This window comes from Rhineura floridana, chromosome 5 (assembly GCF_030035675.1).
Source record: "Rhineura floridana isolate rRhiFlo1 chromosome 5, rRhiFlo1.hap2, whole genome shotgun sequence".
Lineage (NCBI taxonomy): Eukaryota > Metazoa > Chordata > Lepidosauria > Squamata > Rhineuridae > Rhineura > Rhineura floridana.
The window spans coordinates 181,906,894-181,929,709 of record NC_084484.1 but is presented as its reverse complement, the minus strand read 5'-3'; the positions used below and the strand labels follow the sequence as shown (position 1 = coordinate 181,929,709).

Below are 22,816 nucleotides of genomic sequence, written 5' to 3'. Positions count from 1 at the left end.
TAAAACAATTTAAAAACACATGCTAAAATGCCTGGGAGAAGACGAAAGTCTTGACCTGGCGCCCAAAAGATAACAGTGATGGCGCCAGGCGCACCTCAACAAGTAGGTCATTCCATAATTTGGGGACCACCACTGAGAAGGCCCTCTCCCTTGTTGCCACCCTCTGAGCTTTCCTCAAAGTAGGCACCCGGAGGAGGGCCTTGGATGTTGAGTGTAGTGTACAGGTGGGTTTGTATCGGGAGAGGCGTTCCATCAGGTATTGTGGTCCCAAGCCGTGTAAGGCTTTATAGGTTAAAACCAGCGCCTTGAATCGAGCTCGGAAACATACAGGCAGCTAATGCAAGCGAGCCAGAATCGGTTTTATATGTTTGGACCGTCTGGTCCCTGTTACCAATCTGGCCGCTGCATTTTGCACAAGCTGCAGTTTCCGAACTGTCTTCAAAGGCAGCCCCACGTAGAGTGCATTGCAGTAATCTAACTTGGAGGTTACCAGAGCATGGACAACTGAAGCCAGGCTATCCCTGTCCAGATAGGGACATAGTTGGGCCACCAACCGAAGTTGGTAGAAGGCACTACGTGCCACCGAGGCTACCTGAGCTTCAAGTGTCAGAGATGGTTCTAGGAGAACCCCCAAACTACGAACCTGCTCCTTCAGGGGGAGTGCAACCCTATCCAGGACAGGTTGAACATCCACCATCTGGTCAGAAGAACCACCCACTAGCAGCATTTCAGTCTTGTCTGGATTGAGCCTCAGTTTATTAGCCCTCATCCAGTCCATTGTTGCAGCATTGGATTGTGGGGTGTACACTCTGCGACTTGATGCAAGCGCGGTTTGTAGAGCGGGAACTACACCCACCCAGCCCTACCAACAGGGGCCCTGCCAGCCTCGGGGCCCTTGGCCGTTGCCCAACCTTGCCGCCCACTGGCGCCAGGCCTTCAAGGTCACATTAAAATGCAAACCGAATGAATTTCTTTCCCCTGCCTAGTTTTCACTCCTTTGCCTTTTCTTTTTTGCTGTTCCATGTGCCTTTGTTAGCAGGTTTTGCAGGCGGCAGATGAGGCTTTATCGTATCACAGCTACAAAATCTTCTCGTATCCCTCAAGAATCTGTGTGTGGGTTTATTGACACCAGTATATGATCTTGGCATATGTGATTTCCAACCGGAGCAAGCAGAAAAACTGTACTGGCCCCTTTCAACTACTTTATTTGAGCTGTTAGCTGTGTTCCTGATGAGTGTGAATCACTTTTTGTTTGAGGAGACTTCCCCCCCCCCCATGAGAGACTATGCAAAACCCTTCAAATATTTTATCCAGCTATTTGTCCCTGCCTGAAGTGGCTTATTGAAAAATCAAAACCCTTAAAGAAATCTGACTGTGGTTTTATAATGAATGGCCCTGGAAAGGAGAGGGTATGTGCTTCCTGCCCCCTTGCAATATTTTTGCAAATGTGCTGGTGCTCCCCAGTGGGAAATATTTATATCAAAACATGGTCAGCAGTGTTCAAAGATGTAAGCTGCTTTTAGGCTGTTGCTGTTTTCAGGTAGAATTCAGTCACATACTGGCAAATTCTAGTTGCACAGTTAGAACTGATTGGGAGGTCTTGCACAACAAACCTACTTCCCTAAGAGATCAGACTTTTTGCGATACGTATAGTGGTGGGAAAATGCATTGGACAGTGTGGGAGAACTTAATTTGGTGCAATGTCATCTAAGCTCCCTGCAAACAAATCAGGATGTATGCTCGATAAATAGCCAACGTTGTCAAATCTCCCAGCTAACAAATCTAGATGTCTGTTTGATAAACAGGGCTTCTGGCACGGCTGGTGCCAGACATGACTGGGCCCTTGGGCACCAGCCTGCCCTAGGCACATGGTGCCTGCCTGTTCCACCTACCTCTCTCCGGTGTTCTTCTGCTGCGCGTGCTGCATGGGCAGCGCTGCCATCAACCAAGATGGCGGGGGAGGCTTCTCTAAGGGGCTGATGCCCCTGCCACCATCTTGGCTGATGGCAGGCATGTGCGGTATGCTATATGCGTGCACATGCTTGCTATCAAACAAGATGGTGGTAGGGGCATCGGCCCCTTAAAGAAGTCTCCACCGACATCGTGGTTGACGGTAGATCTGTGCGCACAGCACTGGAACGCAGAAAAGAGGGAGGTGGAGCAAGCAAACAGGCGGGTGACCTGGAAGCTCCATCCCTGTGATACGCGGCAGGGGAGCACTACTCTCCCACCCTAACAAGGGGCCCTTCATGGGCCCTTAGCCAGGGCCCGACCTGCCCACCCTTTGGCGCTGGCCCTGGCCTCTGGAAGCACCCTTAGTCTAGCCGTCTCTGCCGTTGGCACTAGAGCAAGGATCAGCAACCTTTTTAAGCCCATGGGCACATTTGGATGTTTGAGTGAGTGTTGTGGGCACTGCCGTTTCTTGTCACTTCTGTCCCCCCTCCTATGTATAAAGACACTGAAGGAGAGAAAGTGTGTGCACATACAGACACTTTGTTTTTCCAAGGGATCTAGATAAGTCAGATCCAGTAGAATTAATCTGAGCCTTGAAAACTTACAGAGCTCAAAAGGGAAGTTGGAGTCAGTGAGCGTTCTATGCACTTTTCAAGAGAGAAAAAGGTCACCTCACCATCTCGTGACCAAAGGGGCCGTGAGTGGAGTGGCTCTGAGTCTTTAATTGCACCCATGGGCATTGTGTTGGTGACCTCTATGCTAGAGGATTCTGGGAAGGTTCTGCAATGGCTCATGAGGTCGATCTTCAACTTGATTTTCTCAATTCCTAAGGGGAAAGGCCGTAACTCAGTGGTGGAACATCTGCCTTGCATGCAGAAGATCTCAAGTTCAATCCGCAGCATCTCTAGGTAGGACTGGGAGAGACTCCTGCTTGAAACCTTGGAGAGCTGCTGCCAGTCAGTGTAAACAATACTGAGCCAGATGGACCAGTGGCCTTCTGTGTAAATGTCCTGTACATACTTCATCATGCTTAAATGCATGACGTGTGCACTGGCCCATTTGCCTGTTAGCTTCTAGCGTAGCTTCAGCACATTGTCAGGGTCAGCCGTTACTGGCATGGGAACATTAACATGGGAGTGAGCACGATAAGTACATTCAGATGTGGCCAGGCATATGTGGAGAGCTGACACACAGGTTGTGGGCTTTTGTTATGGCTCATATCTTGTGTAAATCTGGCCCTAGGATATTTTTGCGCAGGCAGTCCTTTGCTGGTATTCTTGTGAGCAGAAGGTCACATCTTGGTCACATGCCCAGGCTGTTTAGATGTTTCATTTTTGTAAGTGGCTTTTATGTCGGCATTTCATATCTTCTGCTGTGCCCTTTTATTGTGGTTCTTTTTTGGTTTTGAAAGCATTGGCTCAAGAGCTGCTGATAAGGAACCTAAATAAACATGTCTTAATGTGCTTGTTTCATATATTTATTTAACAAGATCTGTATGCTGTTTCATCAACCAAAACTTCCAGGTAGTTTTCAGAAAACAATATAAAATATTCATTAAAATGCCTGCTAAAAATCAGACTTAAAAATAAATAAATATTGGATAATATGGATAATGACAGAAGAGCGATTTAAAATTACTGGACTTAGTAGATTTGATGAGTTGGATTAATTGGCATGTTTATTTAGAAAAAAAAATTGATGGACATATATCTCAAGGATTGGAAACTTCTCTTTGACTTCTTGTGGAAGATTAAAATGATATGATGCTAATGAGATTTGAAACCAACTAAGATAACCGTTGGAGGAAGGTGATTTTATAATCTATTAAGAGATAGGTTTGTTATATATTATAGATTTATAGCTGAACTATGACAAATCGGAAGTCAATATTCTTTCTTTTATATATATATATATATATATATCTTTTTGTATTGTACTAGTTATTGATTTGTGTTGTTTTCTTTTTGTATTGTTTTGGTTTTGAAAATTGGAATAAAAATTAATTGAAAAAAAATAAAATAAATAAAAGATATCAAAGTGTAAGTTTGGAAATGTACACAGTAAGATTATACTTCTGGAAAGGCTTGTGGAAACCACCCAAATTATCCAAACACATATTCTGTCCATTTAGTCTGGGCAGAAGCATCCCAAAGGTCCTCATCCTGGCTGCTGGTTCCACTTGTCCTCAGTTATTGGAGGCTTTCTCTTCCTTACGAAGACTTTTTAACACCCAACTGTACACCCTCTACTCCAGTGTTTTTCAGCCTCGGGTCCCCAGATGGTGATGGACTACAACTCATTTCTGATCATTGACCATCTGGGGATGATGGGAGTTGTAGTCCAAGGACATCTGGGGATCCAAGGTTGAAGAACAGTCCTCTACCTTGTGCATCTGTCACTGAATGGTTCCCCCCCCCATGTTACAATTGATTTTTATCAGCCCTGGCTTGAACCGATGTGGCTTGCGAACCCACTTTTTGAACCATGGTTTTGTATTTTGGTTTGGCTTATTGCTTACCATGGTTTTATCAACTGAGACCTTTGTGTCAAAAAATAATTAGGCTTCCTAAATCATGGCGTGGCCTGATATCTAGATGGACGGGCATGTGCTTTGCAGGGCCGTGGTTGAGCCACCCCTGTCATCAGCTGCTCTCTCTTTTGAGGAAAAGGTGTGGAAGATTGAACATGCAAGGCTGGCTTGATGCTGGTGTTCAGTGACCATATGTTCTGTCTCACTAGACATTTTTGAACGACTGTTTTTTCTCCTCTTCTTCCTCCAGGAAGGGTGCCGCCTTCTGCACCAGTTTGCCAGGGTGCGTGAAGGCAGTCTGCTGGTGTGTTCTTTGCCACACTGTGTGTGTCTGGGTCTGGGTCTTGTTTCACAAAATCCTAACGTGTGAAATCTCTGTGCTTCCCTCTAGCCCTTGACTCGAAACAGTCCTTGGGCACAAAAAAGAAAGAGAATGTGCGTTTCCTGAAGTGACTGTGCATGCATATTTCCAAATTAGAGAAAGAGTCCTGTTCTTCCCCCCCTCTCCCCAAATCTCTTTCTCTCTTTCTGTAACCCTGGTTCTTGCTCACGGGGATAAATATGAAATCCAGTATTCCAGGCCTGCTATATTTCAAGTATGGGTAGTTATTCCCTGGCTACGTGACAAGTTTGGGGAATAATATGCAGCATTTGAAACAAACATTGTATTTAATCGCAGTGGTTGTTCACTAGGAGAATGCTTGTTATGATAAATGGAGGAACAATCTGTGTACTGCAGAGGGGTGTGTGGCGTGTGTGTAGTGGAAACACCAGGACTAATGGTGAGGAGGGGGAGAAGAGGGGAGAAGTGTTTTTTGGGGAGGGGTTTCTTTGGGGGAGCTTCCACGTCCCCATGTTAGAAAAATAATGGTGCATTTCATCACTGCCACCCTGAAATATATTTTATCTGAAATAAGTCCTATTGATTTTTGATAGTTCAGCAGCTCTCCAGGATTTCAGGCAAGGGGTCTTTTCTGTCAGCTGTCACCTGAGCCTTTTTAACTAGAAATGCTGAGGATTGAACCTGGGACCTTTTTTTTTTTTTAATGTTTTTATTGGTTTTGGGTAGAACAGAATACAAAACAGGAATAACTTATACAACAATGAGAGAAAATAGTGAGGTTGACAATAGGAGTTATGGTACCTATAATGCTCTAGGGAGGTCAGCATATATTAAATGGTTATTGTCCTGAATTGTTTTCCAGATAATTGACGATGCACTCTTCTCCCTGAGCTATGGACATTCCCCACTTGGTGACGGCTGTTGTTATTTCCTTCTGTTCACCAGCAGGTTCCAGGGGAGGTGACGACTGTTTAAAATTCAATTTTAAAAACCATTAAAACAAATTACAGTCCCAGGAATAGGGTGGGATCAGGAAAACGTACATCTTGGGTGTCAAAGCCCAGGAGAAAGGTGCATCTTCAGCATTTGTCAAAAACTGTGCAGTTGAAGGTGCCAGACATACCTTGGTGGGGCGGAGGTTCCACAGCTTAGGGTCCACCACAGAGAAAGCCCTCTCCCAGGGCATCCCCCTGAGCTTCCAAGGGTGGCGGAACTATCACAAGGGCTTCCTCTGCTGATCTCAACACCTGACAGGGTCTGTAGGAAAGGAAGCTGTCTCCCAGAAATTTCGGCCCTATGGGGTTTAGAGCTTTAAACACTAGCATGAGCACCTTAATATGGGTCCGGAAATGGACTGGAGATGTAAAATTTCCAGACATTTTGAAGGCATGGAAAAACCCAAGTTTTTTTCTTTTTTTCCAGAAAAAAAATGGAAATTTTCAGAAAAGTTGAAAAAATGAAATGTTAGCACTTTTTACAGATTGAATGTCACTTTGTTACTTCAGGAACATCAAATGTAATTATGTACAAGTTGGTTTGGCATAAAATTATCAAATTTGATATATTAAAAGTACATTTTATTTAAATCATTATTACAAATTGAATTTACTTTTCAAAAATTTTACTTATTTTTGTAACAAATGGATCTACAAGATCCTGAACTGTAAGGAACATCTGAACTGTAAGACGCTGTTTTGCCAGTTTATGAGGAGCAGGCAAAAAACAATTAAAAAACCCAGAAGAAACCATCAGCATTAGTAACAAAGAAAATTATATGTCTCCTCTAGTCCTCCATAGTGTCAAGCAGACATAAAGCATCCATTCCCATAAAAAGAACTGAGAAAAAGGGGGAGACCAAGATTCAATGAAACACTTTATCATGCTAAAATAAAACATTCCATAATCCCTTTTTTTTCTTCATTTTTTTAATTTTTCCATTTTTTTTGGAAAAAAACAAAAACTGCTTTGAAAAAAAACACAGGAGAACATTGTTTTTTTCTGAATTTTCTGGTGTTTTCCCAGACCTTCACATCTCTAAAACGAACTCATCTGTCATTTGCAAGAGAGTGAAGTGGTGTGACAGCAGCAGGGCACCTGTGTCTTGGCTGGAATGTGGGAGGTGCTCGAAGGTATTATTTATTTATTTAATTTAATTTATATACCGCCCTAAGCCAAAAAGGCTCTCTGGGCGGTGTACATAGAGGATAAAACAAGAAAAATATATGAATAGAACAAATATAAGAAAATCAAAAAGCAAAACGAACAAAGAACAAAAACCAAACAACGTCAGAATATACCAGTAATGAAATACTGTTTTAAAATACACAATAAAACATTTTTTTTAAAATAGAATATTTAAAATTTTTAAATGCCTGGGAGTATAAAAAGGTTTTCACCTGGCGCCGAAAAGATAGCAGCGTCGGCGCCAGGTGTACCTCATCGGGGAGACTATTCCACAGTTCGGGGGCCACCACCGAAAAGGCCCTGGTTCTAGTCACCGCCCTCCGAGCTTCTCGATGTGATGGCACTTGGAGGAGGGCCTTAGATGTCGAGCGCAGTGTACGGGTAGTTTCGTATTGGTAGAGGCGTTCCACCAGGTATTGCGGTCCCATGCCGTGTAGGGCTTTATAGGTCAAAACCAGCACTTTGAATTTAGCCCGGAAACAAATAGGAAGCCAGTGCAGACGGGCCAGAACAGGTGTTATATGAGCGGACTGTCTGGTCCGCGTCAATAGTCTGGCCGCTGCATTCTGGACTAACTGTAGTTTCCGAACTATCTTCGAGGGGAGCCCAACGTAGAGCGCATTGCAGTAGTCCAACCTAGAAGTTACCAGAGCGTGAACAACTGAGGCGAGGTCATCGCTGTCCAGATAGGGACATAGCTGGGCTACCAATCGAAGATGGTAGAAAGCGTTCCGTGCCACCGAGGCCACCTGGGCCTCGAGAGACAAGGAAGAATCGAAAAGAACTCCCAAGCTATGAACCTGTTCCTTCAAGGGGAGTGTAACCCCATCAAGAACAGGATGAACATCCTCTATCTGGGCAGTGAAGGCCATGCAGCAGCAGGGATGTAATATTTATTTATTAATTTTATATCCCACCCTTCCACCCAGAAGAAGCCCCAGGCAGCAGACAAAAACACTAAAAGCACTTTAAGACATCCTAAAAACAATAGACGGTAAAACATATTAAAACAAAATATCTTTAAAAAAAACTTTAAAAACATCTTTAAAAATAGGGTAAGACTTGTCAGCAGTAGATGCAGGTTTGGTAGATGCAGCTTTAAATACCGCCCTGGGCTCCTGCTGGGAGGAAGGGCGAGATATAAATCAAATAAATAAATAAATAAATAATGCAAACTGAAATTAATTTCTTCTGCATCCCTAAGTAGCTGAAATCAATGGACTCAAGGAGTGCAAGTCCATTGATTTCAATGAGCCTACTCTGAATATGGCTTTGTTGGATACTGCCCTTGGTGAAAAAAGCGGACAAGAGAAAAATCAACTCATTTGAAATGTGGTGTTGGAGAAGAGCTTTGCGCATACCATGGACTGCGAAAAAGACAAATAATTGGGTGTTAGAACAAATTAAACCAGAACTATAACTAGAAGCTAAAATGATGAAACTATGCTTATCATCCTTTGGACATATCATGAGAAGATATGATTCATTAGAAAAGAGAATAATGCTTGGAAAAACAGAAGGGAGTAGAAAAAGAGGAAGGCCAAACAAGAGATGGATTGATTCCATAAAGGAAGCCACAGACCTGAACTTACAAGATCTGAACAGGGTGGTTCACCACAGATGCTGTTGGAGGTCGCTGATTCATAGGGTCACCATAAGTCGCAGTCAACTTGGAGGCACAAAACAACAACAACAACAACAACCACCCTTGGTGTGCCAGGTGTGAATTTGGAGTTTTCATTGACTTGTAATGGAGTATTTTGCATCCTTGTGGCTCACCCAGATTTTGCTGGATTCCAGCTGCCATCAGCCTGAGCCAGCATTGTTAATGGTCAGGGACAATGGGAATTGTATCTTAGCAGGATCAGGGCTGATATATGTAAATGGTCTGTTTTGTAGGCACTCATTGGTAACCTCTCACTGAAATAGGCTGGGCCATACATTCAATCAAATCCACAAATGCTCAGTCCCAGCTCAAGTTGGTCTGATGCAAATGTTTCTTTCCCATGGATGTTAGTCATTTGTGGCATGCTACTGCTCCAGAAGTATAAAAAGGACATGCTCTGTCTTCCATTTGATATAAGTTCCCCTACCTGGAGTGGTCGCCTGTGAGCCTAATCAAAGATCTGCCCTGCCCTGTTTAATTTTACTCCTTATCTTTCTGTGACCAACAGAGCCATCACCGCCTGTTCTAAAAATGCCACTCGGATGTTGATGAGGAATATTATTTGCATATTTTTAAACTGAGCACATCACTTGGCTTAGGAAAATATTTTGGCAGCTGTCCTACCAATTTTAGATGAGTGGCGGAAGGGAGGGAGAAGTGATGTTGTGGGAGCTTTATTCAGATGCATATTGCATGGCAATGAAGCCTTCCTGTTGGCAATAAAGATGTTCAAGAGGGTGCCTTGTATTCTGGGCACTCTGCCATCACACCTTTCCTGCATTCAGTTCTTGGTTCTGTTCTCCTAAGGACTTTGCCAACTGGTCCAGGATAAATACGCTTTCAGGAGTCCTAGTGATATTATTACAAATCTTGCTAGAATCCCCCCCCCCATTTCTAAATAAATTTCATGATTAAATCTTGCCATTTGGTTAACTCTCCATTTAGGATTTTAAGGAGAATAGATTTTAACCCAGGATCCACTGGGCAAAAGGGTGGGATATAAATTGAATAAATTTGTTATGTAGTCAATTTCAACTTGGCGACCCTATGAATCAGCGACCTCCAATAGCATCTGTTGTAAACCACCCTGTTCAGATCTTGTAAGTTCAGGTCTGTGGCTTCCTTGATGGAATCAATCCATCTCTTGTTTGGTCTTTCTCTTTTTCTACTCCCTTCTGTTTTCCCCAGCATTATCGTCTTTTCTAGTGAATCATGTCTTCTCATGATGTGTCCAAAGTATGATAACCTCAGTTTCATCATTTTAGCTTCTAGTGATAGTTCTGGTTTAATTTGTTCTAACACCCAGTTATTTCTCTTTTTTCAATCCATGGTATCCACAAAGCACTCCTCCAACACCACATTTCAAATGAGTTGATTTTTCTCTTATCTGCTTTTTTCACTGTCCAACTTTCACTTCCATGCATAGAGATTGGGAATGCCATGGTCTGAATGATCCTGACTTTAGTGTTCAGTGATACATCTTTGCATTTGAGAACCTTTTCTAGTTCTCTCATAGCTGCCCTCCCCAGTCCTTGCCTTCTTCCGATTTCGTGACTATTGTCTCCATTTTGGTTAATGACTGTGCCAAGGTATTGATAATCCTTGAGAAGTTCAATGTCCTCATTGTCAACTTTAAAGTTACATAAATCTTCTGTTGTTACTTTAGTCTTCTTGATGTTCAGCTGTAGTCCTGCTCTTTAACTTTTATCAGCATTCGTTTCAAACCATTACTGGTTTCTGCTAGTAAGAACATAAGAACATAAGAAGAGCCTGCTGGATCAGGCCAGTGGCCCATCTAGTCCAGCATCCTGTTCTCACAGTGGCCAACCAGGTGCCTGGGGGAAACCCGCAAGCAGGACCCGAGTGCAAGAACACTCTCCCCTCCTGAGGTTTCCGGCAACTGGTTTTCAGAAGCATGCTGCCTCTGACTAGGGTGGCACAGCACAGCCATCATGGCTAGTAGCCATTGATAGCCCTGTCCTCCATGAATTTGTCTAATCTTCTTTTAAAGCCGTCCAAGCTGGTGGCCATTACTGCATCTTGTGGGAGCAAATTCCATAGTTTAACTATGCGCTGAGTAAAGAAGTACTTCCTTTTGTCTGTCCTGAATCTTCCAACATTCAGCTTCTTTGAATGTCCACGAGTTCTAGTATTATGAGAGAGGGAGAAGAACTTTTCTCTATCCACTTTCTCAATGCCATGCATAATTTTATACACTTCTATCATGTCTCCTCTGACCCGCCTTTTCTCTAAACTAAAAAGTCCCAAATGCTGCAACCTTTCCTAGTAAGGGAGTCGCTCCATCCCCTTGATCATTCTGGTTGCCCTCTTCTGAACCTTTTCCAACTCTAGAATATCCTTTTTGAGATGAGGCGACCAGAACTGTACACAGTATTCCAAATGCGGCCGCACCATAGATTTATACAACGGCATTATGATATCGGCTGTTTTATTTTCAATACCTTTCCTAATTATCGCTAGCATGGAATTTGCCTTTTTCACAGCTGCCGCACACTGGGTCGACATTTTCATCGTGCTGTCCACTACAACCCCGAGGTCTCTCTCCTGGTCGGTCACCGCCAGTTCAGACCCCATGAGCGTATATGTGAAATGAAGATTTTTTGCTCCAATATGCATAATTTTACACTTGTTTATATTGAATTGCATTTGCCATTTTTCTGCCCATTCACTCAGTTTGGAGAGATCTTTTTGGAGCTCTTCACAATCCCTTTTTGTTTTAAGAACCCTGAACAATTTCGTGTCGTCAGCAAACTTGGCCACTTCACTGCTCACTCCTAATTCTAGGTCATTAATGAACAAGTTGAAAAGTACAGGTCCCAATACCGATCCTTGAGGGACTCCACTTTCTACAGCCCTCCATTGGGAGAACTGTCCATTTATTCCTACTCTCTGCTTTCTGCTTCTTAACCAATTCCTTATCCACAAGAGGACCTCTCCTCTTATTCCATGACTGCTAAGCTTCCTCAGAAGCCTTTGGTGAGGTACCTTGTCAAACGCTTTTTGAAAGTCTAAGTACACTATGTCCACTGGATCACCTCTATCTATATGCTTGTTGACACTCTCAAAGAATTCTAATAGGTTACTGAGACAGGACTTTCCCTTGCAGAAGCCATGCTGGCTCTGCTTCAGCAAGGCTTGTTCTTCTATGTGCTTAGTTAATCTAGCTTTAATCATACTTTCTACCAGTTTTCCAGGGACAGAAGTTAAGCTAACTGGCCTGTAATTTCCGGGATCCCCTCTGGATCCCTTTTTGAAGATTGGCGTTACATTTGCCACTTTCCAGTCCTCAGGCACGGAGGAGGACCCGAGGGACAAGTTACATATTTTAGTTAGCAGATCAGCAATTTCACATTTGAGTTCTTTGAGAACTCTCGGGTGGATGCCATCCGGGCCCGGTGATTTGTCAGTTTTTATATTGTCCATTAAGCCTAGAACTTCCTCTCTCGTTACCACTATTTGTTTCAGTTCCTCAGAATCTCTTCCTGCAAATGTTAGTTCAGGTTCAGGGATCTGCCCTATATCTTCCACTGTGAAGACAGATGCAAAGAATTCATTTAGCTTCTCTGCAATCTCCTTATCGTTCTTTAGTACACCTTTGACTCCCTTATCATCCAAGGGTCCAATCGCCTCCCTAGATGGTCTCCTGCTTTGAATGTATTTATAGAATTTTTTGTTGTTGGTTTTTATGTTCTTAGCAATGTGCTCCTCAAATTCTTTTTTAGCATCCCTTATTGTCTTCTTGCATTTCTTTTGCCAGAGTTTATGTTCTTTTTTATTTTCTTCATTCGGACAAGACTTCCATTTTCTGAAGGAGGACTTTTTGCCTCTAAGAGCTTCCTTGACTTTGCTCGTTAACCATGCTGGCATCTTCTTGGCCCTGGCGGTACCTTTTCTGATCTGCGGTATGCACTCCAGTTGAGCTTCTAATATAGTGTCTTAAACAACTTCCAAGCATTTTCGAGTGATGTGACCCTCTGGACTTTGTTTTTCAGCTTTCTTTTTACCAATCCCCTCATTTTTGTGAAGTTTCCTCTTTTGAAGTCCAATGTGACCGTGTTGGATTTTCTTGGCAATTGGCCATTTACATGTATGTTTAATTTAAGTATGTTTAATTTAATTTTAGTAGTATGGTATTGTCTGCATATCTTAAATTATTGATATTTCTGCCTCCAATTTTCACACCTCCTTCATCTTGGTCCAATCCCGCTTTCCATATGTTATGTTCTGCGAATGTGAAGCAGCAGCATAAAACAAAATTACATGTGGAACAGTCTTCTTACATATCAGTCAGATGATTCAATATCATTTAACTAAACCATATATCTATATTAATATACACACACACTTTTTAACATTCCTATCAGCGTTATCTGGTCCTCAAGTAGGATATGTATGTGCTATAATCTTTCAGGATGTTTGTAGACTGGGCCGGTGCCAAAGGGCGGCCAGTTTGGGCCCTGGCCAAGGGCCCCCTGAAGGGCCTTTCGTTAGGATGTGGGGGTAGTGCTCCACTTCCGCGATCCCTCATCAGGGTCGACTCCCGACACTGCCACAGATCTCAGAGACGGAGCTCCCAGTCCCCCCACAGACTGTGTGGAGCCAAAGCCCCCGCCCACTCCATCTACCTCTCCTCCCTTTCTGTGAATGCCCTGCATGCTGTGCATGCAGCTGCCATCAACCAAGATGGCAGCAGAGCCTTCTCTAAGGGGCTGATGCCCCTAGCGCCATTTTGATTGATGGCAGGCACATGCTGCGATCTTGGGTGATGGTAGCTGCACACACAGCCTGCAGGGCATTCACAGAGAGAGGTAGGTGGAGCAGTCCTGCACAGTCTGTGAGGGGGGCCGGGAACAGGGGCCCCGGGGCAGGCTGGTGCCCAAGGGCCAGTCACTCCTGACGCCGGCCCTGTTTATAGACAACTTTGCTGGAGATTCACCTTTAACAAACATAGAATGTGCCATCCTGTGTCCTGATGCAGATTGAGTCGTCCTTGACCCCTGGAGTTGTCAGAGAAGATGACAAAATCCATGCTAGGGAGAGTGCTGCTCATAGTTTTTGGGTATGCAAATAAGCCAAGATCTCTGCATGCAACCAGTGCCCCCCTCATTGAATGTAATGTGTGAACACCCTGTTGTATCATGTTTGGTTATATGAACGGCGTTGGAGGGAGAGAATGTTGGCATGTGATTGTGAGAGAGTGAGAGGAACGTTAATGGATGTGGTGCAGAGTCAGCGCTGTTCTTGTGCTACATCAAAAAAATAGCTTAAATTTTAAACCTAATGTCAAAAGAGCTAACAGTTACTGCTGATGCGGTTCCCTCGTAGCTATGGAAACAGCCTCAGATCCTGGTTTCAAGCTTTGGTTAAGAGGAAACCCTGGTTTCAGCTAGCAGGAAAAATTAGAGCCACCGTGGGAGGGGGCACTGAAAGAACAGGGCGATTTCTTGTGCGATCTGCGGCTTTTTAGAACTGCTGAGTGCTCTTAACAGCTGCTAGGTTTGTTCTTATGCTTTACGTTGTATGTTGTCTTGTTTGAGGTTAGGTCCCTAGGAAGCTGCCTCATACCAAGTTGAACATTGCTCCACCTACCTCAATATTGTCTGCACTGATTGGCAGCAGCTCTGCGATTTTGGGGGAAGGGCATTCTCAGCTCTTCCTGGAGATGCTGCCTGGGATTGAACCTGGGACCCTCACGCTATACCACGGAGCTATGGCCATTCTGGTTTTGGCTTGTGTTTTTGTCTCAGTTTGTCCTGTGCTGATTTTGCATAAGTTGCCTTGTGCATTTTTCTTAGAAATATTAAAGTATTACTACCATTACTGCTACTGTAGTGGAAGCTTGTTATAATGTGGGTTATAATGTGGGTTGCTGTACCGCAGATTTGGATGCGGCATGTCCTCTGAGTAAAATACTGTTTATGACTTTAGTTATAACACGGAACCCTTATAATGTGAGTGCATCCTTTGTCCTACAACTCTCGTGTTATGAGCTTTCACTGTATATTATTGTTATTGTTATTATTAGGAATGTTTTGGCTATTGGGTGGTTGGGGAGGAGGGAAACTCACTGAAGGAGGTACCGAAAAGGCAATTGGAGTGAGCCCAAAGGTGGATAATTTTTCTTTTTTTGGAGCATGTTGTAAATAGTCGAGCTATTACGGCTTAGAAAATGGATAGTGAAGGGTGAATGATGCAGATTCCAGCAAATTCAGCAGTGCAACTTCCTGGCATACATTTTAGCAGTAGTACAAGAGCATCATCATAACCTTTGCATCTGAGAGCTTTTAAAATGAAGTAAGGCAGTGTTCTTAAATCTTTGCTGTGCCACTTTCGCTTGCTGCTCTTTTTGGGTGAGCGTGTTGTGGTTGTTTTTTAAACTGTGTGTGTGTGAGCCGATACTTGAGATACAAAGCCACAGTCTTTTTGAAGGGGAAAAGTGTGCTAGGCTGATGGAAGTAGGCAGAATGCTTTCCGGCCAGTTCCCAGGGAAGAGTGGCTGTCCAGAGACGGTGCTATGTGTAGGGGGAGCTGAGACCTCCCCACTGGGGCCAAGCTGCCCTTGGTCGTCAGAGCGCTGACGTAAGGCAAGTAAAGACCAGCGGAGGGGGTTGTTGCCTGCAATTTCCTGCTGCGGGACTCGACTTTCTCTGCAAATGCATAGAAAGTAAACACAGGTTGCTGAGTTTGGGCCAAATACCTGACAGCTGCTGTTCTCAGGGCACTTTCTCTGTGGAACAGGATATGAAGGAAGGAAGCTCTCGAGAGTCAACATTTCAAGCTGCAAGTGCAATCTTTTTTGGCACTTTTTCTTCTTCCTGCCCCTTGAACTTCCTGTTGACTCCCCTAAACCCCCCCTTTCGTTCCTTCCCTTTCCTAATGTGTGGAGCTTTTTAAAATAGTAGCCTGAGGTACGCTCATGTGGTAAAAAAAGGTTGTGGTCTTTTTGTCTGGGAAAAATCTGGCAGAGTGGTCCTAGAGCATGATCAGAGTGCCTTTTGTGAAATTCTGCCTTTCAGAATCCACCATTTCCTTTCTCCTTCTGCCTTCCTAGGGTGACATTCATCCTGGGAGTGCTGGGTTGCTTGAAGGGCTGGAAGGTCTTTATTCCTGGCCCGTGTGTTTCTTGGAGAGGAAACACATACTTATTTTTGGAGACAGCTTCCAGTGTGCCTATTGCTCTGTAAGCTGAAGGGATTCATCCTAGTTCCTGGTAGCAAACCCCTAGGTAGAGCTTTAAATCCTGCACAGCAAAGGATTTGTTGAGTGTTGCCAGCGTTCGGGGGGGGGGGAAGCACATCTGTTACATTTCCCCTGCTTAGAAGATTCCCCCTTTTATCTTAGGGAACGCAAATTGAAAATGTAAGCCACAGAGCTTTTCTTTTTTAACAGTTTGTGATGGACCCTGTGGGAGGCAAAATCAGAGCTGTGGAAATGCCTGTTCCGTGAGCATAAGCAATATTGTTGAGATGCTGCAGAAGTCTTTTTTCATTCCCTGGTATTTTTAGTTTCAAGTCTGTTTAACAATAATCTAGTGCACTGGTTCCCAAACTCCCCCCCCCCATCACTTGAAGACTGCTGAGGGTCTTGGCAGACCACTTAATAATTTTTTTTCTGCCTGTTGTAGCAATTGTAACATGCGGGCTAGATACTGCATTTTTTTTCAGTCGTATATTTACAGACTTGCCACAGATCACCTGAATGAACCTTGCGGACCTCCAGTGGTCCACAGACCACAGTTTGGGAACCCCTGATCTGGTGGATTTGCCATTACCGTGATGGGCCTACACCTGTAGGTCAGGACTTACATACTGCAGGGACATTTGAAGGCAGTAAAAATGTGTCTGTGCTCCTTAAGGGCTAGAAACATGGTTGTGTGTGTGTGTTTTGAACTGAAGATACGGAATTTTCATTGAGTACTATTTATTTATTTATTTGTTTGTTTTCTCCAGGACTGGCCTCAAGGCAGCTTACAAAAATTAAAACAAATACAGTTAAAAACATATACATAAAACATACAGAATAATTAAAATGTAATTTAACTCTCAAATTAAAACCATTTAAAACATTTAAAGAGATAATAAAACACAAAATCCTCCAGTAAGAATGGCACCCTATTTAATAGCCCTTGCAGCCAGTTCCCCAAAGCCTATTGGAACAGAGAAATCTTCACCTGCCAACAGAAGGACAGCAGGGAGGGAGTCAGTCTAAACTCCCTGGGAAGAGAGTTCCAGAGCTTGGGAGCAGCCACCAAGAAGGCTCTGTCCTGTGTTCCCACCAGATGTGCCTGTAAAGGTGGCGGGACTGAGAGAAGGGCCTTCCCTGTTGATCTTGGGGCTCGGACAGGCTCAATTTATGCACATTGGAGCGCTGCGAATCCAAAATTGTGGCATGCACACGTGCAACACTTCCTTGCCAGTGTTATTTGGACAGACTCTGCTCTCCTGACATGGGTGTTGCTGCAGTGTATCTGGGCTGTGCTGGGAAGCGGTGAGATCAGGGCTGTGTAGGTGCACCTGAGGAGCCAGTCGGATGCATCCACCCAGCCTGAACCTCCCTGCTGCCCTGCCCCACCCCAGCCCTGTCCAGATCCGATGCAGTGAAGCCGGTGCCGGGAAGGCTCCACCCTGCCACATTGGTCGCTACTGATTTGGACCTCTGTCTCCCTAAAACTACCTTCTTACATTTTAAAAACCTCGTGTATTTTTTAAAAAAAATCTGAGCAGGCAGAATCCCTAATCATCACCTCTTCTGCACTTGTATGGGGAGGCGGCTGTGAAGACAAAGCCTGTGCTCCTGCTATTATTTACTCTGCTCTTCCCAAACTAGTAATTAGTCTCCTATTGTATGAAATCTCTCCCGTGATGTGCATTTCTCTCCCTGCACCCCCTTTCTTTTATGTTGGGGGGACTTGAGAATGAAATGAAAGGATTAAATGGAGCCCATTTCATTCCAAAACAAAAGCTAAGGAAGTTTATTGTTTGGGGGGTGGGTGGGAATAATGCAGGCCATCCGTTGATGAAATGTGACATCGTGGAGTGCTTCTGGGGTTAGCAGGATGTTTTGTGCGGGATGCATAGCAACCTCCTTGCGCTAATCTACTTTTAAAAGATTTGGGTGGGGGAAAGCAAGGGGCAGCTTGACCTTTTAATACCTGGAGAAGTGGGAGGGTGAAGGGGCAGATTTGTTGCTATATGCCTTCAAGTCGATTTTGACTTATGGCGACCCTATGAATCTTTTGGATGTATTCATAGGGTTTTCATGGTAAGAGGTATTCAGAGGTGGTTTGCCATTGCCGTCCTCTAAGCCTACAGCACCCGGTATTCTCAGGCGGTCTCCCATCCAAGCACTAACCAGGCCTGACCCTGCTTAGCTTCCTAGACGAGATCCGGCGTGTTCAGGGTAGGATGGCCACAGGCTAGGGGCAGATTACTTGGAACTAATTTCTCAGCTGCTTATTCTGTCCGGTTTTCTTGAGAAGGTTTAGGGATACCCCTTATCCCAGGTGGTGGTCTTGGTCAGACAGGACCCCACCCCTACCCAAATGGGGCTGGGGGTTCCAGGCAAGAGTCTAGTGTCTGGCAAGGCAAGCAAAGCAGAGTTCCAGGTAGCACCCTGGATAGCTCCATTCAGAGCTCAGCCTGGAGATTTATATGAGCAGGTTCAAGTGTTGCTTCAGCGACAATCCCGGACTGAGACTCAGGGCGATATCCAAGTTAACAGGTGTCCCAGCGCAGGTGTGGGGGACCTTTGGCCCTCCAGATGTTACTGAACTACAACTACCATAAGCCCTGGCCATGCTTGCTGGGGCTGATGGGAGTTGTAGTTCAGCAACATTTGGAAGGCCAAAGGCTCCCCACACCTGTGCTGGTGGAAGGACTTCTACCTGCACAGTGGAACTTCCCACCCACTCCATTTTCTGGACATCCCATAAATCTGTTGCAGGGTTTCCCACAACCCTCCAAAGCACATTTACGGGACGCTCTGGGGGCACACAAGGAGAGGAGAGGGCAGGGAAGTTCCACTGTGCGGTGAAAAGTCCTTGCACCAGCAGAACCGTTTGGCAGGATTCCACCTGAACATGTCAATGCATACAGAGGCTGCTGAACTGTTGAGTTGGGTGCTGCCCTGAAACAGGATTTCAGCTAAGTGGGTGGTGAGTTCTGCCTCTGCTGGGAAAAGCCTCTTCCAGTGAAAGGGTTTGCCAGCTTCCACAGCCATTGGCTCCAGTGGTGCAGTGGAAACCTTGGCTGTGCTAAAGCCTCTGGACCGCAATCCACAGACTTGGAGGATAGCATCACAGCTTCCTCAGGCCAGGGAGGTAGTTGCAAGATGGGGTCCGGATGCGGAGGGGCTTCCAGGGAAGTGGGGTTGCCCAGGGTGGTTGTTAGGGATGTGTTAGAATTTTGCCCAATTCGGATTTGGTACCAAATATTCCATTAATTCGCTTATTCTTAATAATTGAAGATTGGATTTTAATGTAGTGAATTTCCACAGCTCATTTTGAAAATGGACTTAAAAAAAATCTACCTCTAAGATATCGATTTTAAGAATTTTAATGTATTGATATTTCCTTTAAAATATCAATATATTGAGGGAAATGATATTTCCTTTAAAATATCGATATTTTGAAGGAAATAATATTTCCTTAAAAATATAGATATTAATATCAATATTTTTTCTAAGCGGAACAAAACACGGGTTGGTAAAAGCAGCGGCTAGCGGATAAAGCACGAGGTCGAATTGATGCCAGTCTGTTAGGTCGACCGATGCTTTCGAACCAGCACTGGCCAACGGAGCCCATCCCAGTTTGGCATAGAGGGCAGTTCTCTCTCCTGCTGTTGACCCTCCCGCTGAGTCCTTGGCCGCCTCCTCAGTCCCTGCAGAGCCTGGCAGGCACCCGGGCAAACTGTGGGTAAAGAAGCAGAAGGACTGAAAACTTCACCAGGCTTGAAAAATGCCACTTTCCTGGTTATTTATTATTATTGTATTTAAAACATTTCTATACCACCCTTCACTTTATCTGTGTATCAGAGCAATGTATACTTTAAAATTATTTCACTGTAAAGGAATAATAAATCAGCAATTAAAAATCTTAAACAAAGCTTAAAGCAACAGCAGATTAAAACGCCTGGGGTTTGTTTTTTAGAGGAATGGGGGATTCTGTGACTTAAAACATTGTAATGTAGGCACCAGGCAGGACTGCTTAAGGAAGACATGCTATAATTGCACATGTCATTGTCAGGGAACCACCGTTGAAAATTTATTGTTAGCTATGGAAAAAGCCACTTGATGGTGACTAAGAATCTCTTCCAGGTGATCTCAGCTTATGCAAATTCTTCTTTTTTACCTTTTAGGGTAACATGGTTATGTGTGGGCAGCTAAGCTAGTATATCTATATATTTATTATTATTTATTTTATTATTGATTTATTATTTGATTTATATCCCGCCCTTCCTCCCGGCAGGAGCCCAGAGCGGCAAACAAAAGCACTAAAAACTTTAAAACAAAACATCTTTAAAAAAGCTTTCAAAACATCGTTTAAGTTTAAAAACATTTAGAAAAAGAAGGTTTAAGAACATATTGAAAAGCAATTCCAATGCAGACGCAGACTGGGATAGGTCTCAACTTAAAAGGCTTGTTGAAAGAGGAAGGTATCTATATAGATACCTATATCTATATAGTGTGTGGGGTATTAACTGTTTTGCAGTGCCAAACTGGCTACAGATAAGATTAGTGTTTGTGTGACAGGCTACATTTATTTTGCCACAATGTCTTGTCTGTCTATCCTGTGAAAATGTCTGCAATCTTAACACACACGGCTTGATTAGGGGCTGGGAGAGATAATTGGGAAATGAGTCAACTGGAAGCTTCACTTGCTAATTGAGAGGGTCCTATATATTTTTTTTTAATTTGTTGGGACTGAGAATTTTAAGGAACTAAATTCTCAGTTGATTGTGATGGGTTAATTGGTTTTAAAGCAGGTGACTGGTCATCTCAATCTCAGTGTTTAACAAGCAATGATAGCAAGGACACCGGACAATCAGAAGGTGCTAAAGTACAAGGACAGGGAAACTATGGCCCTCCAGATGTTGTTGGACCACAACTCCCATCATCCCTGACCATCAGCCATGCTGGTTGGGGCTGATGGGAGTTGGAGTCCAGCAACTTCTAAAGGGCCTTAAGTTCTCCGTTCCTGTTGTAAGCCCTTGGAATTGCAAGCATTTTTGGCTTGTGCACAATGCTCCCGGCACGCAAAAGACGCTTTAGTGGAAGTGTTCCCAAACTGTGGTCTGTGGACTGCCAGTGATCTGCCAGCTTCGTTCAGGTGGTCTGCGGCACGTCCCCATTAAAGACCCAAATTGCTTTTTAGCTGCGTGTTTCTTGCCTCGTTTTGTTTTTCTTATATTGTATTTTATTGAATTACAGTCCGAATTCTATGGAATGCAAGCTGTAATACAATGAAATCCAAAATACGATTAAAAGAAATACAGTAACCAAGAAAAATACAATTAAAAATTGTACAGCATCTAGCACAGTGGTCTGCCAGTTTTCAGGTGGTCTATGGAGAAACAAGTTTGGAGACCACTGTGTTTAGTGATCTGGAAGCTGATGTTTGAGGGCAGGGCACTGAACTGTTCTCACCCAGACCTTCACAGATGGGCCTAGTGTGTGGGAGAAGCTAATCTACATTGGGATTTTGAAATGGAAATGGACTGCCTTCAAGTCGATTCCGTCTTATGGCGACCCTATGAAGAGGGTTTTCATGGTAAGTGGTATGCAGAGGAGGTTTACCGTTGCCTCCCTCTGAGGCTGAGAGGCAGTGACTGGCCCAAGGTCACTCAGTGAGCTTCATGGCTGTGTGGGGATTTGAACCCTGGTCTCCCAGGTCATGGTCCAACACCTTAACCACTATACCACACTGGCTCTCTCGTTGAGATTTTAAGTTGTTTTTAAATGGTTTATAATTGTTGTAACCCACCCTGGGATCTTTCGGTGAAGGGCAGGTAATAGATGATGATAGTCTTCCCTTTCTCATTATCAGCCAACTGCCTCCTCTGCTGTGGTCTTCCAGCGCCTCTGCTTAGGAGCAGAAATAACACACATGGTGTGACCTTGCTGGAAGTTGGAAGGGCTTCTTTGCAAAATGCTCAGCTCAAGGGGGAGTGTGTGGCCACTTAGGCCAGTGTTTGCCCTCATCCTTTTTAAATCTGGGTGGTTTTTAAGCTTTACCTAACCACTGGCCCCCAGCTTAGCACTAGACACCTGTTCTGCAGGTGAGTGAGCGTAGGTCTCCTGCACACCTGCTGCTGCTGATAGCACTCGCTTTTGCACAAGGTATCGCTTTTAAGCAAAGAGCAGGTGTTGGGGTGCTGTGCCAAGCCTTTGATGCTTCAACAATTGAGTGTAAATGAATTTGCTCTTGGTAAACTCTCCTCATAAAGTCCTCTTCTGCAATAATTAATTTGCATATTCAGCGAATGTATGAGATATCCACTCTTGTTCGATGTCAATATATGGCAGACAGTATTTTCTTAAGATTTAGTAGCTAGCATGTGATGCTATTCTCTGTTTCATGGGAAGCCATGCAATAGATTTTATCACTTGGCAATGCTTTATAGTTGCCACGCAGTGGTGATTTTAGTATCGTACAGTATTTAATCACTGATTTGCAATGTTACTGTTTGAGAGAACAAGGCACTTGCTGGTTCCTCTTAATTTGCATTGAAATACAGCGTGTCTTAAGCAATTTAAGACAAAACTCCATGTTTAAACTTCAAATTCAGATTTGAAATTTTGCTTTCCAAACTTTCCAGACCTGGATATTTTTGATGATTTTACTGCAAAGCTGCAGCAAATACAGGATCTTCTCGCTCTCACTTCAGCCACATTTCTTCTTGTAGACAACTGTGGCTAGGATACCAAACTAGGACTAGTGACAGATTGACAGGCTCCACCTGCTTCAGATTCTCCTCCCACTCCAAAATGTTGTGCCTCCTTCATTTGCCCACAACTCCATCCCCACCCCAGCATCTGCCCTATGGTGGGAACATCTAAGGGCCAAACTAGACTTTTTGTTAAATGCATCTTTGCATTTAATGTGCAGGGTTTTACAAAAAAG

General features: G+C 44.0%; 1 protein-coding gene and 1 pseudogene across 5 annotated transcripts in view; one reads left to right on the top strand and one right to left on the bottom strand.

Moving 5' to 3' along the window:
* Positions 1–22,816, top strand: part of GDPD5 (glycerophosphodiester phosphodiesterase domain containing 5) — a 208,004-nt gene that overhangs the window by 95,493 nt on the left and 89,695 nt on the right. The gene's annotated exons all lie outside the window — the stretch shown is intronic.
* On the bottom strand, positions 18,000–18,113 carry LOC133386351 (5S ribosomal RNA; annotated as a pseudogene).